Here is a 16066-nt window from a genome sequence, read left to right as displayed (position 1 = left end):
TTCATACTCCTGGACCTGCGAACACTCGGGCCTGCATGAACCTGGGCTTGTACACTCCTGGGCCTGCAAACTTCAGGACCTGCACACTCCTGGGACAGCAGACACCTGGGCCTTCATACTCCTGGACCTGCGCACACTTGGACCTGCATAAACCTCGGCTTGTACACTCCTGGGCCTGCTCCCATCTATGCCTGCACACTCCTAGCCCTGTTCCCACCTGTGCCGGCACACTCCTGGGCCTGCACACTCCTGTCTCTGCACACTCCAGTGTCTGCACACTCCTGGTCCTGCACACTCCTGGGCCTGTACACTCCTCTCTCTGCTCACTCCTGGGCCTGCCCTCTCCTGGGTCCGCACAAATCCTCGTGTGCACATTCCAGAGCCTGCAAACTCCTGGGCCTTCCCTCTCCTGGGCCTGCCCCCTATTCGGCCGGCCCTCTCCAGGACCTGCACATTCTTGGGCCTTCACACTACTGGGCCTGCTCCCACTTGTGCCTGCACACACCTGGCACTGCACACTCCTCGGCCTGCTCCCTCCTGTGCCTGCACACTCCTGGGCATGCACACTCCTGGGCCTGCACACTCCTGGATCTGTACACTCCTGGGCCTTCCCTGCATGGGCCTTCTCTGGCCTAGGCTTGCACACTGTTGGGCCCGCACACACCTGGATTGCACACTCATAGGCCTGCACACTCCAAGACATGCACAATGTTTAGCCTGAACACACCTGGGCCTGTATAATCCTGATTTTGCACACTCCTGGGCCTGAACACTGCTGGGCTGCACAGCCCAAGGCCTGTACAATCTTGGGCCTGCACAATCCTGTCTCTGCACACTGCGGAGTCTGCACACACCTTGGCCTGCACACTCCTGGGCCTGTACACTCCAGGACCTACACCCTCCTTGGCCTGCACACACCATTGTCTGCACACTCCTGGGCCTGCAATCTTCAGGACCTGCACACTCCTGGGACAGCAGACACCTGGGCCTTCATACTCCTGGACCTGCGAACACTCGGGCCTGCATGAACCTGGGCTTGTACACTCCTGGGCCTGCAAACTTCAGGACCTGCACACTCCTGGGACAGCAGACACCTGGGCCTTCACACTCCTGGACCTGCGCACACTTGGACCTGCATAAACCTGGGCTTGTACACTCCTGGGCCTGCTCCCATCTATGCCTGCACACTCCTAGCCCTGTTCCCACCTGTGCCGGCACACTCCTGGGCCTGCACACTCCTGTCTCTGCACACTGCGGAGTCTGCACACGCCTTGGCCTGCACACTCCAGGACCTACACCCTCCTTGGCCTGCACACACCTTTGTCTGCACACTCCTGGGCCTGCAATCTTCAGGACCTGCACACTCCTGGGACAGCAGACACCTGGGCCTTCACACTCCTGGACCTGCGCACACTTGGACCTGCATAAACCTGGGCTTGTACACTCCTGGGCCTGCTCCCATCTATGCCTGCACACTCCTAGCCCTGTTCCCACCTGTGCCGGCACACTCCTGGGCCTGCACACTCCTATCTCTGCACACTCTAGTGTCTGCACACTCCCTGCCCTGCTCCCTCCTGTGCCTCAACACTTCTGGGCCTGCACATTCATGGGCCTGCTCCCTCCTTTGCCTCCACACTCCTGGGCCTGCACACTCCTGGGCATGCACACTCCTGGGCATGCACACTCCTGGGGCTGCTCCATCCGGTGCCTACACACTCCTGGGCCTGTATACTCCTGGGCCTGCACACTCTTTCGCCTGACCTCGCCTGGCCCTACACACTCTTGGGTGTGCAATCTACTGGTCGTGCCCTCTCCTTGGCCTGCACACTCCTGGGCCTGCACACTCCTCTATCTGCACATTCCTGGGCCTGCACACTCCTGGACTTGACCTCTCCTGTGTCTCTGCATACTCCTGGGCCTGCATAACCCTGGGCCTGTTCCCTAGTATGCCTGCACACAGGCTGGCTTGCACACTGCTGGGCCTGATCCCTCCTTAGCCTGCAAACTCCAGGGCCTGCACATACCAGGGGCTGCACCCAACTGTGTCTGGACATTCCTGGGCATGCACACTCCTGGGCCTGCACACTTCTGGGCATGCACACTCCTGGGCCTGCTCGATCCTATGCCTGCACACTCCTGGGCTTGTACACCCATGGGCCTGCAGACTCCTGTGCCAGCACACTCCTGGGCCTGCACACTATTGGGCCTGCCCTCTCCTCGGCCTGCACACTCTTGGGCCTGCACACTCCTAGGCCTGCTCCCTCCTGTGCCTGCACACTAAAGGACCTGCACATTCCTGGGCCTGCTCCCTCCTGTGCCTCCACACTCCAGGGCCTACACACTCCTGGGCCTGCACACTCCTGGGCGTACACACTCCTGGGTCTTCACACTCCTAGGCCTGCCCTCCCTTGGGCCTGCACACTCCTGGTCCGGCCCTCCCCTGGTCCTGAACACTTCTGGGCCTGCACACTCCTGGGCCTGCTCCCTACTGTGCCTGTACACTCCTGGGTATGCACATTCCTGGCCTGACCTCTCCTGAGACTGCGGACTCCTGGGCCTGCACTCTCCTCGACCTGCTCTCACCTGGGCCTGTACCCACTTCGGCCGGCCCTCTCATGGGCCTGCACACCCTTGAGCCTGCACACTCCTGGGCCTGCCATCTCCTGGTCCTGCACACTCCTGGGCCTTCTCGATCCTGTGACTGAACACTCCTGGGCTTGTACACTATTGGGCCTGCCTCTCCTGGGCCTGCACACTCTTGGGCCTGCCCTCTCCTGGGCCTGCCCTCTCCTGGGCCTGCACACACATGGGCCAACCCTCTCCTGGTCCTAAACCCTCCTGTGCATGCACACTTCTGGGCCTGCACACTCCTGTGTCAGCACACTATTGGCATGCACACTCCTGGACCTGCACACTTCTTGGCCTGCTCCCTCCTGTGCCTGCACACTCCAGGGCCTGTACATTCCTGGGCCTGCTCCCTCCTGTGCCTCCACACTCCTGGGCCTGCACACACATGGGCCTGCTCGATATTGTGCCTGCACACTCCTGGGCTTGTACACCCATGGGCCTGCAGACTCCTGTGCCAGCACACTCCTGGGCCTGCACAGTATTGGGCCTGCCCTCTCCTGGGCCTGCACACTCTTGTTCCTGCCCTCTCCTGGGCCTGCACACACATGGGCCTACTCTCTCCTGGGCCTAAACCCTCCTGTGTATGCACATTAATGGGCCTGCACACTCCTGGGCCTGCACACTCCTTGGCCTGCTCCATCCTGGGCTTGCACACTCCTGGTCCTGCACACTCCTGGGCCTGCACACACATGGGCCTACTCACTCCTGGGCCTAAACCCTCCTGTGTATGCATGCTAATGGGCCTGCACACTCTTGGGCCTGCACACACATGGGCCTGCCCTCTCCTGGGCCTGCACACTCTTGGGCCTGCCTTCTACTGGGCCTGCACACACATGGGCCTACTCTCTCCTGGGCCTAAACCCTCCTGTGTATGCACATTAAAGGGCCTGTACTCTCCTGTGCCTGCACACTCCTTGGCCTGCTCCCTCCTGGGCTTGCACACTCCTGGTCCTGCACACTCCTCGGTCTTCACACTCCTAGGCCTGCACACTCCTGACCTGCCCTCTCCTTGGCAGGACCTCAACATTTCTTCCGTCTCCTTTGTCTGCACACTCCTGGTCCTGCACAATCCTGGGCCTGCTCCATCCAGTGCCTGCAGTCTCCTGGACCTGCCTTCTCCTTGGCCGGCCCTCAACATAACTGCCCTCTCCTTTGTCTGCGCACTCCTGGGCCTGGACACACCTGGGCCTGCCCCCAACTGTCCTGCCCTCTGCTGTATCTGCACACCCGTAGGCCTGCACACTCATGTGCCTGCTCCATCCTGTGCCTGCACCCTCCTGTGTCTGAACACTCCTGTGCATGCATACTCCTGGGAACGCAGAGACCTGGGCCTGCACACTCCTGGACCTGCTCTCACCTGGGCCTGCACCCACTTCGGCCGGCCCTCTCCAGGGCCTGCACATTCCTGGGCCTGCACATACCTGGGCCTGCTCTCTCCTGTGCCTGCTCCCTCCTATGCCTGCACACAGCTTGGCTTGCACACTCCTGGGCCTGCTCCGTTCTTAGCCTGCAAACTCCTGGGTCGGCAAACTCCGGGGCCTGACCTCTCCGGGCCTGCACACTCCAGGGCCAGCCCTTTCCTGGGCCTGCATACTGCTAGACCTGCACACTCTTGTGCGTGCACCCTCCTGGGCCTGAACACTCCTATGCCTGCATCCTCCTTTGTCTGCACACTCTTGGGCCTGCCCTCTCCTGGGCCATCACACACATGGGCCTACCCTCTCCTGGGCGTAAACCCTCCTGTGTATGCACACTAATGGGCCTGCCCTCTCCTGGGCCTGCTCCCTCCTGTACCTCCACTCTCCTGGGCCTGCACAATCCTGGGCCTGACCTCTCCGGGCCTGCACAATCTGGGGCCAGCCCTTTCCTGGGCCTGCACACTGCCAGGCCTGCACACTCCTGTGCGTGCACCCTCCTCTGCCTGGACACACTTGGGCCTGCACACTCCTGGGAGTGCACACTCCTGGGCCTGCTCCCTACTGTGCCTCCACAATCCTGGGCCTGCTCCCTCTGCCTGCACAACCCAGGGCCTCCACACTCCTGCTTCTGCTCCCTCCTATGCCTGCACAGTCCTGGGACTGCACACTCCTGGGCCTGCACACTCCTGTGTCTGAACACTCCCGGGCCTGCACACTCCTGATCCTGCGCACCCCTGGACTGTAGGGACTGTACAGTCCTGATCCTGCCCTCTCCTGGACCTGCACAGTCCTGGGCCTGCACACTCCGGGGCCAGCCCTTTCCTGGGCCTGTCCTCTCCTGGGCCTGCACACACCTGTGTCTGCAGACACCTGGGCATGCAGACCCCTGGGCCTGAACAGTTTGGGCCTGGTTCCTGCTGTGCCTGCACACACTTAGGCCTCCAAACACCTGCGTCTGCTCATCCTGGCCCATCACACTCCTCGGACTGAACACTCCTGGGTCTGCACACACAATGGCCTACACACTCCTGTGCCTGCTCCCTCCTGTCCTGCATACTCCTGGCCCTGCACACCGCTGGGCCAGCACAACACTTGTCCTGCCCCCTCCTGCGCCTGCCCACTCAACGGATTGAACACTTCTCTGTCTGCATATTTCTGGGCCTGCACACTCCTGGGTCTACCTTCTCCTTGGCCTGCCCTCTCCTGGGCCTGCACACTCCTTGCCCTGCTCCCTCCTGTGCCTCAACACTTCTGGGCCTGCACATTCATGGGCCTGCTCCCTCCTTTGCCTCCACACTCCTGGGCCTGCACACTCCTGGGCATGCACACTCCTGGGCATGCACACTCCTGGGACTGCCCTCTCCTGGACCTGCACACACCTGGGCCTGCACACTCCTGGGGCTGCTCCATCTGGTGCCTACACACTCCTGGGCCTGTATACTCCTGGGCCTGCACACTCTTTCGCCTGACCTCACCTGGCCCTACGCACTCTTAGGCGTGCAATCTACTGGTCATGCCCTCTCCTTGGCCTGCACACTCCTGGGCCTGCACACTCTTCTGTCTGCACATTCCTGGGCCTGCACACTCCTGGACTTGACCTCTCCTGTGTCTCTGCACACTCCTGGGCCTGCATAACCCTGGGCCTGTTCCCTAGTATGCCTGCACAATCCAGGGCCTCCACACTCCTGCTTCTGCTCCCTCCTGTGCCTGCACAGTCCTGGAACTGCACACTCCTGATCGTGCGCACACTTGGGCCAGCACATTTCTGGGCCTGCTCCCTCCTATGCCTGCACACAGATTGGCTTGCACACTGCTGGGCCTGATCCCTCCTTAGCCTGCAAACTCCAGGGCCTGCACATACCAGGGGCTGCACCCAACTGTGTCTGGACATCCCTGGGCATGCACACTCCTGGGCCTGCACACTCTTGGGCCTGCACACTCCTAGGCCTGCTCCCTCCTGTGCCTGCACACTAAAGGACCTGCACATTCCTGGGCCTGCTCCCTCCTGTGCCTCCACACTCCTGGGCCTGCACACTCCTGGGCGTACACACTCCTAGGTCTTCACACTCCTAGGCCTGCCCTCCCTTGGGCCTGCACACTCCTGGTCCGGCCCTCCCCTGGTCCTGAATACTTCTGGGCCTGCACACTCCTGGGCCTGCTCCCTACTGTGCCTGTACACTCCTGGGTATGCACATTCCTGGCCTGACCTCTCTTGGGACTGCGGACTCCTGGGCCTGCACTCTCCTCGACCTGCTCTCACCAGGGCCTGTACCCACTTCGGCCGGCCCTCTCATGGGCCTGCACATGACTGGGCCTGCACATGACTGGGCCTGCACACTCCTGGGCCTGCCATCTCCTGGTCCTGCACACTCCTGGGCCTTCTCGATCCTATGACTGCACACTCCTGGGCTTGTACACTATTGGGCCTGCCCTCTACTGGGCCTGCCTGCACACTCTTGGGCCTGCACTCTCCTGGGCCTGCCCGCTCCTGGGCCTGCCCTCTCCTGGGCCTGCCCGCTCCTGGGCCTGCCCTCTCCTGGGCCTGCACACACATGGGCCTACCCTCTCCTGGTCCTAAACCCTCCTGTGCATGCACACTTCTGGGCCTGCACACTCCTGTGTCAGCACACTATTGGGCATGCACACTCCTGGACCTGCACACTTCTTGGCCTGCTCCCTCCTGTGCCTGCACACTCCAGGGCCTGTACATTCCTGGGCCTGCTCCCTCCTGTGCCTCCACACTCCTGGGCCTGCACACACATGGGCCTGCTCGATATTGTGCCTGCACACTCCTGGGCTTGTACACCCATGGGCCTGCAGACTCCTGTGCCAGCACACTCCTGGGCCTGCACAGTATTGGGCCTGCCCTCTCCTGGGCCTGCACACTCTTGTGCCTGCCCTCTCCTGGGCCTAAACCCTCCTGTGTATGCACATTAATGGGCCTGCACACTCCTGGGCCTGCACACTCCTTGGCCTGCTCCATCCTGGGCTTGCACACTCCTGGTCCTGCACACTCCTGGGCCTGCACACACATGGGCCTACTCACTCCTGGGCCTAAACCCTCCTGTGTATGCATGCTAATGGGCCTGCACACTCTTGGGCCTGCACACACATGGGCCTGCCCTCTCCTGGGCCTGCACACTCTTGGGCCTGCCTTCTACTGGGCCTGCACACACATGGGCCTACTCTCTCCTGGGCCTAAACCCTCCTGTGTATGCACATTAAAGGGCCTGTACTCTCCTGTGCCTGCACACTCCTTGGCCTGCTCCCTCCTGGGCTTGCACACTCCTGGTCCTGCACACTCCTCGGTCTTCACACTCCTAGGCCTGCACACTCCTGACCTGCCCTCTCCTTGGCAGGACCTCAACATTTCTTCCGTCTCCTTTGTCTGCACACTCCTGGTCCTGCACAATCCTGGGCCTGCTCCATCCAGTGCCTGCAGTCTCCTGGACCTGCCTTCTCCTTGGCCGGCCCTCAACATAACTGCCCTCTCCTTTGTCTGCGCACTCCTGGGCCTGGACACACCTGGGCCTGCCCCCAACTGTCCTGCCCTCTGCTGTATCTGCACACCCGTAGGCCTGCACACTCATGTGCCTGCTCCATCCTGTGCCTGCACCCTCCTGTGTCTGAACACTCCTGTGCATGCATACTCCTGGGAACGCAGAGACCTGGGCCTGCACACTCCTGGACCTGCTCTCACCTGGGCCTGCACCCACTTCGGCCGGCCCTCTCCTGGGCCTGCACATTCCTGGGCCTGCACATACCTGGGCCTGCTCTCTCCTGTGCCTGCTCCCTCCTATGCCTGCACACAGCTTGGCTTGCACACTCCTGGGCCTGCTCCGTTCTTAGCCTGCAAACTCCTGGGTCGGCAAACTCCGGGGCCTGACCTCTCCGGGCCTGCACACTCCAGGGCCAGCCCTTTCCTGGGCCTGCATACTGCTAGACCTGCACACTCTTGTGCGTGCACCCTCCTGGGCCTGAACACTCCTATGCCTGCATCCTCCTTTGTCTGCACACTCTTGGGCCTGCCCTCTCCTGGGCCATCACACACATGGGCCTACCCTCTCCTGGGCGTAAACCCTCCTGTGTATGCACACTAATGGGCCTGCACACTCCTGGGCCTGCACACACATGGGCCTGCTCGATCCTGTGCCTGAACACTCCTGGGCCTGACCTCTCCGGGCCTGCACAATCTGGGGCCAGCCCTTTCCTGGGCCTGCACACTGCCAGGCCTGCACACTCCTGTGCGTGCACCCTCCTCTGCCTGGACACACTTGGGCCTGCACACTCCTGGGAGTGCACACTCCTGGGCCTGCTCCCTACTGTGCCTCCACAATCCTGGGCCTGCTCCCTCTGCCTGCACAACCCAGGGCCTCCACACTCCTGCTTCTGCTCCCTCCTATGCCTGCACAGTCCTGGGACTGCACACTCCTGGGCCTGCACACTCCTGTGTCTGAACACTCCCGGGCCTGCACACTCCTGATCCTGCGCACCCCTGGACTGTAGGGACTGTACAGTCCTGATCCTGCCCTCTCCTGGACCTGCACAGTCCTGGGCCTGCACACTCCGGGGCCAGCCCTTTCCTGGGCCTGTCCTCTCCTGGGCCTGCACACACCTGTGTCTGCAGACACCTGGGCATGCAGACCCCTGGGCCTGAACAGTTTGGGCCTGGTTCCTGCTGTGCCTGCACACACTTAGGCCTCCAAACACCTGCGTCTGCTCATCCTGGCCCATCACACTCCTCGGACTGAACACTCCTGGGTCTGCACACACAATGGCCTACACACTCCTGTGCCTGCTCCCTCCTGTCCTGCATACTCCTGGCCCTGCACACCGCTGGGCCAGCACAACACTTGTCCTGCCCCCTCCTGCGCCTGCCCACTCAACGGATTGAACACTTCTCTGTCTGCATATTTCTGGGCCTGCACACTCCTGGGTCTACCTTCTCCTTGGCCTGCCCTCTCCTGGGCCTGCACACTCCTTGCCCTGCTCCCTCCTGTGCCTCAACACTTCTGGGCCTGCACATTCATGGGCCTGCTCCCTCCTTTGCCTCCACACTCCTGGGCCTGCACACTCCTGGGCATGCACACTCCTGGGCATGCACACTCCTGGGACTGCCCTCTCCTGGACCTGCACACACCTGGGCCTGCACACTCCTGGGGCTGCTCCATCTGGTGCCTACACACTCCTGGGCCTGTATACTCCTGGGCCTGCACACTCTTTCGCCTGACCTCACCTGGCCCTACGCACTCTTAGGCGTGCAATCTACTGGTCATGCCCTCTCCTTGGCCTGCACACTCCTGGGCCTGCACACTCTTCTGTCTGCACATTCCTGGGCCTGCACACTCCTGGACTTGACCTCTCCTGTGTCTCTGCACACTCCTGGGCCTGCATAACCCTGGGCCTGTTCCCTAGTATGCCTGCACAATCCAGGGCCTCCACACTCCTGCTTCTGCTCCCTCCTGTGCCTGCACAGTCCTGGAACTGCACACTCCTGATCGTGCGCACACTTGGGCCAGCACATTTCTGGGCCTGCTCCCTCCTATGCCTGCACACAGATTGGCTTGCACACTGCTGGGCCTGATCCCTCCTTAGCCTGCAAACTCCAGGGCCTGCACATACCAGGGGCTGCACCCAACTGTGTCTGGACATCCCTGGGCATGCACACTCCTGGGCCTGCACACTCTTGGGCCTGCACACTCCTAGGCCTGCTCCCTCCTGTGCCTGCACACTAAAGGACCTGCACATTCCTGGGCCTGCTCCCTCCTGTGCCTCCACACTCCTGGGCCTGCACACTCCTGGGCGTACACACTCCTAGGTCTTCACACTCCTAGGCCTGCCCTCCCTTGGGCCTGCACACTCCTGGTCCGGCCCTCCCCTGGTCCTGAATACTTCTGGGCCTGCACACTCCTGGGCCTGCTCCCTACTGTGCCTGTACACTCCTGGGTATGCACATTCCTGGCCTGACCTCTCTTGGGACTGCGGACTCCTGGGCCTGCACTCTCCTCGACCTGCTCTCACCAGGGCCTGTACCCACTTCGGCCGGCCCTCTCATGGGCCTGCACATGACTGGGCCTGCACATGACTGGGCCTGCACACTCCTGGGCCTGCCATCTCCTGGTCCTGCACACTCCTGGGCCTTCTCGATCCTATGACTGCACACTCCTGGGCTTGTACACTATTGGGCCTGCCCTCTACTGGGCCTGCCTGCACACTCTTGGGCCTGCACTCTCCTGGGCCTGCCCGCTCCTGGGCCTGCCCTCTCCTGGGCCTGCCCGCTCCTGGGCCTGCCCTCTCCTGGGCCTGCACACACATGGGCCTACCCTCTCCTGGTCCTAAACCCTCCTGTGCATGCACACTTCTGGGCCTGCACACTCCTGTGTCAGCACACTATTGGGCATGCACACTCCTGGACCTGCACACTTCTTGGCCTGCTCCCTCCTGTGCCTGCACACTCCAGGGCCTGTACATTCCTGGGCCTGCTCCCTCCTGTGCCTCCACACTCCTGGGCCTGCACACACATGGGCCTGCTCGATATTGTGCCTGCACACTCCTGGGCTTGTACACCCATGGGCCTGCAGACTCCTGTGCCAGCACACTCCTGGGCCTGCACAGTATTGGGCCTGCCCTCTCCTGGGCCTGCACACTCTTGTGCCTGCCCTCTCCTGGGCCTAAACCCTCCTGTGTATGCACATTAATGGGCCTGCACACTCCTGGGCCTGCACACTCCTTGGCCTGCTCCATCCTGGGCTTGCACACTCCTGGTCCTGCACACTCCTGGGCCTGCACACACATGGGCCTACTCACTCCTGGGCCTAAACCCTCCTGTGTATGCATGCTAATGGGCCTGCACACTCTTGGGCCTGCACACACATGGGCCTGCCCTCTCCTGGGCCTGCACACTCTTGGGCCTGCCTTCTACTGGGCCTGCACACACATGGGCCTACTCTCTCCTGGGCCTAAACCCTCCTGTGTATGCACATTAAAGGGCCTGTACTCTCCTGTGCCTGCACACTCCTTGGCCTGCTCCCTCCTGGGCTTGCACACTCCTGGTCCTGCACACTCCTCGGTCTTCACACTCCTAGGCCTGCACACTCCTGACCTGCCCTCTCCTTGGCAGGACCTCAACATTTCTTCCGTCTCCTTTGTCTGCACACTCCTGGTCCTGCACAATCCTGGGCCTGCTCCATCCAGTGCCTGCAGTCTCCTGGACCTGCCTTCTCCTTGGCCGGCCCTCAACATAACTGCCCTCTCCTTTGTCTGCGCACTCCTGGGCCTGGACACACCTGGGCCTGCCCCCAACTGTCCTGCCCTCTGCTGTATCTGCACACCCGTAGGCCTGCACACTCATGTGCCTGCTCCATCCTGTGCCTGCACCCTCCTGTGTCTGAACACTCCTGTGCATGCATACTCCTGGGAACGCAGAGACCTGGGCCTGCACACTCCTGGACCTGCTCTCACCTGGGCCTGCACCCACTTCGGCCGGCCCTCTCCTGGGCCTGCACATTCCTGGGCCTGCACATACCTGGGCCTGCTCTCTCCTGTGCCTGCTCCCTCCTATGCCTGCACACAGCTTGGCTTGCACACTCCTGGGCCTGCTCCGTTCTTAGCCTGCAAACTCCTGGGTCGGCAAACTCCGGGGCCTGACCTCTCCGGGCCTGCACACTCCAGGGCCAGCCCTTTCCTGGGCCTGCATACTGCTAGACCTGCACACTCTTGTGCGTGCACCCTCCTGGGCCTGAACACTCCTATGCCTGCATCCTCCTTTGTCTGCACACTCTTGGGCCTGCCCTCTCCTGGGCCATCACACACATGGGCCTACCCTCTCCTGGGCGTAAACCCTCCTGTGTATGCACACTAATGGGCCTGCACACTCCTGGGCCTGCACACACATGGGCCTGCTCGATCCTGTGCCTGAACACTCCTGGGCTTGTACACCCATGGGCCTGCAGACTCCTGTGCCAGCACACTCCTGGGCCTGCACACTATTGGGCCTGCCCTCTCCTGGGCCAGCCCTCTCCTGGGCCTGCACACACATGGGCCTACTCTCTCCTGGTCCTAAACCCTCCTGTGTATGCACACTAATGGGCCTGTACACTTCTGGGCCTGCACACTCCTGTGTCAGCACACTATTGGGCATGCACACTCCTGGGCCTGCACACTCCTTGGCCTGCTCCCTCCTGTGCCTGCACACTCCAGGGCCTGCACATTCCTGGGCCTGCTCCCTCCTGTGCCTCCACACTCCTGGGCCTGCACACTCCTGGGCCTGCACACTTCTGTGTCTGAACACTCCCGGGCCTGCACACTCCTGATCCTGCGCACCCCTGGACTGTAGGGACTGTACAGTCCCAATCCTGCCCTCTCCTGGACCTGCACAGTCCTTGGCCTGCCCTCTCCTGGGCCTGCACACTCCGGGGCCAGCCCTTTCCTGGGCCTGTCCTCTCCTGGGCCTGCACACTCCTGTGTCTGCAGACACCTGGGCATGCAGACCCCTGGGCCTGAACAGTTCTGGGCCTGGTTCCTGCTGTGCCTGCACACACTTAGGTCCAAACACCTAGGTCTGCTCATCCTGGCCCATCACACTCCTCGGACTGAACACTCCTGGGTCTGCACACACAATGGCCTACACACTCCTGTGCCTGCTCCCTCCTGTGCATGCATACTCCTGGCCCAGCACACTGCTGGGCCAGCACAACACTTGTCCTGCCCCCTCCTGTGCCTGCCCACTCAATGGATTGAACACTTCTGTGTCTGCATATTTCTGGGCCTGCCCACTCCTGGGTCTACCTTCTCCTTGGCCTGCCCTCTCCTGGGCCTGCACACTCCCTGCCCTGCTCCCTCCTGTGCCTCAACACTTCTGGGCCTGCACATTCATGGGCCTGCTCCCTCCTTTGCCTCCACACTCCTGGGCCTGCACACTCCTGGGCATGCACACTCCTGGGCATGCACACTCCTGGGGCTGCTCCATCCGGTGCCTACACACTCCTGGGCCTGTATACTCCTGGGCCTGCACACTCTTTCGCCTGACCTCGCCTGGCCCTACACACTCTTGGGCGTGCAATCTACTGGTCGTGCCCTCTCCTTGGCCTGCACACTCCTGGGCCTGCACACTCCTCTATCTGCACATTCCTGGGCCTGCACACTCCTGGACTTGACCTCTCCTGTGTCTCTGCATACTCCTGGGCCTGCATAACCCTGGGCCTGTTCCCTAGTATGCCTGCACACAGGCTGGCTTGCACACTGCTGGGCCTGATCCCTCCTTAGCCTGCAAACTCCAGGGCCTGCACATACCAGGGGCTGCACCCAACTGTGTCTGGACATTCCTGGGCATGCACACTCCTGGGCCTGCACACTTCTGGGCATGCACACTCCTGGGCCTGCTCGATCCTATGCCTGCACACTCCTGGGCTTGTACACCCATGGGCCTGCAGACTCCTGTGCCAGCACACTCCTGGGCCTGCACACTATTGGGCCTGCCCTCTCCTCGGCCTGCACACTCTTGGGCCTGCACACTCCTAGGCCTGCTCCCTCCTGTGCCTGCACACTAAAGGACCTGCACATTCCTGGGCCTGCTCCCTCCTGTGCCTCCACACTCCAGGGCCTACACACTCCTGGGCCTGCACACTCCTGGGCGTACACACTCCTGGGTCTTCACACTCCTAGGCCTGCCCTCCCTTGGGCCTGCACACTCCTGGTCCGGCCCTCCCCTGGTCCTGAACACTTCTGGGCCTGCACACTCCTGGGCCTGCTCCCTACTGTGCCTGTACACTCCTGGGTATGCACATTCCTGGCCTGACCTCTCCTGAGACTGCGGACTCCTGGGCCTGCACTCTCCTCGACCTGCTCTCACCTGGGCCTGTACCCACTTCGGCCGGCCCTCTCATGGGCCTGCACACCCTTGAGCCTGCACACTCCTGGGCCTGCCATCTCCTGGTCCTGCACACTCCTGGGCCTTCTCGATCCTGTGACTGAACACTCCTGGGCTTGTACACTATTGGGCCTGCCCTCTCCTGGGCCTGCACACTCTTGGGCCTGCCCTCTCCTGGGCCTGCCCTCTCCTGGGCCTGCACACACATGGGCCAACCCTCTCCTGGTCCTAAACCCTCCTGTGCATGCACACTTCTGGGCCTGCACACTCCTGTGTCAGCACACTATTGGCATGCACACTCCTGGACCTGCACACTTCTTGGCCTGCTCCCTCCTGTGCCTGCACACTCCAGGGCCTGTACATTCCTGGGCCTGCTCCCTCCTGTGCCTCCACACTCCTGGGCCTGCACACACATGGGCCTGCTCGATATTGTGCCTGCACACTCCTGGGCTTGTACACCCATGGGCCTGCAGACTCCTGTGCCAGCACACTCCTGGGCCTGCACAGTATTGGGCCTGCCCTCTCCTGGGCCTGCACACTCTTGTTCCTGCCCTCTCCTGGGCCTGCACACACATGGGCCTACTCTCTCCTGGGCCTAAACCCTCCTGTGTATGCACATTAATGGGCCTGCACACTCCTGGGCCTGCACACTCCTTGGCCTGCTCCATCCTGGGCTTGCACACTCCTGGTCCTGCACACTCCTGGGCCTGCACACACATGGGCCTACTCACTCCTGGGCCTAAACCCTCCTGTGTATGCATGCTAATGGGCCTGCACACTCTTGGGCCTGCACACACATGGGCCTGCCCTCTCCTGGGCCTGCACACTCTTGGGCCTGCCTTCTACTGGGCCTGCACACACATGGGCCTACTCTCTCCTGGGCCTAAACCCTCCTGTGTATGCACATTAAAGGGCCTGTACTCTCCTGTGCCTGCACACTCCTTGGCCTGCTCCCTCCTGGGCTTGCACACTCCTGGTCCTGCACACTCCTCGGTCTTCACACTCCTAGGCCTGCACACTCCTGACCTGCCCTCTCCTTGGCAGGACCTCAACATTTCTTCCGTCTCCTTTGTCTGCACACTCCTGGTCCTGCACAATCCTGGGCCTGCTCCATCCAGTGCCTGCAGTCTCCTGGACCTGCCTTCTCCTTGGCCGGCCCTCAACATAACTGCCCTCTCCTTTGTCTGCGCACTCCTGGGCCTGGACACACCTGGGCCTGCCCCCAACTGTCCTGCCCTCTGCTGTATCTGCACACCCGTAGGCCTGCACACTCATGTGCCTGCTCCATCCTGTGCCTGCACCCTCCTGTGTCTGAACACTCCTGTGCATGCATACTCCTGGGAACGCAGAGACCTGGGCCTGCACACTCCTGGACCTGCTCTCACCTGGGCCTGCACCCACTTCGGCCGGCCCTCTCCTGGGCCTGCACATTCCTGGGCCTGCACATACCTGGGCCTGCTCTCTCCTGTGCCTGCTCCCTCCTATGCCTGCACACAGCTTGGCTTGCACACTCCTGGGCCTGCTCCGTTCTTAGCCTGCAAACTCCTGGGTCGGCAAACTCCGGGGCCTGACCTCTCCGGGCCTGCACACTCCAGGGCCAGCCCTTTCCTGGGCCTGCATACTGCTAGACCTGCACACTCTTGTGCGTGCACCCTCCTGGGCCTGAACACTCCTATGCCTGCAGCCTCCTTTGTCTGCACACTCTTGGGCCTGCCCTCTCCTGGGCCATCACACACATGGGCCTACCCTCTCCTGGGCGTAAACCCTCCTGTGTATGCACACTAATGGGCCTGCCCTCTCCTGGGCCTGCTCCCTCCTGTACCTCCACTCTCCTGGGCCTGCACAATCCTGGGCCTGACCTCTCCGGGCCTGCACAATCTGGGGCCAGCCCTTTCCTGGGCCTGCACACTGCCTGGCCTGCACACTCCTGTGCGTGCACCCTCCTCTGCCTGGACACACTTGGGCCTGCACACTCCTGGGAGTGCACACTCCTGGGCCTGCTCCCTACTGTGCCTCCACAATCCTGGGCTTGCTCCCTCTGCCTGCACAACCCAGGGCCTCCACACTCCTGCTTCTGCTCCCTCCTATGCCTGCACAGTCCTGGGACTGCACACTCCTGGGCCTGCACACTCCTGTGTCTGAACACTCCCGG

The sequence above is a fragment of the Vicugna pacos genome, unplaced genomic scaffold (assembly GCF_048564905.1).
Source record: "Vicugna pacos unplaced genomic scaffold, VicPac4 scaffold_187, whole genome shotgun sequence".
Taxonomy (NCBI): Eukaryota; Metazoa; Chordata; class Mammalia; order Artiodactyla; family Camelidae; genus Vicugna; species Vicugna pacos.
Note: the sequence above shows the minus strand (reverse complement) of the source record.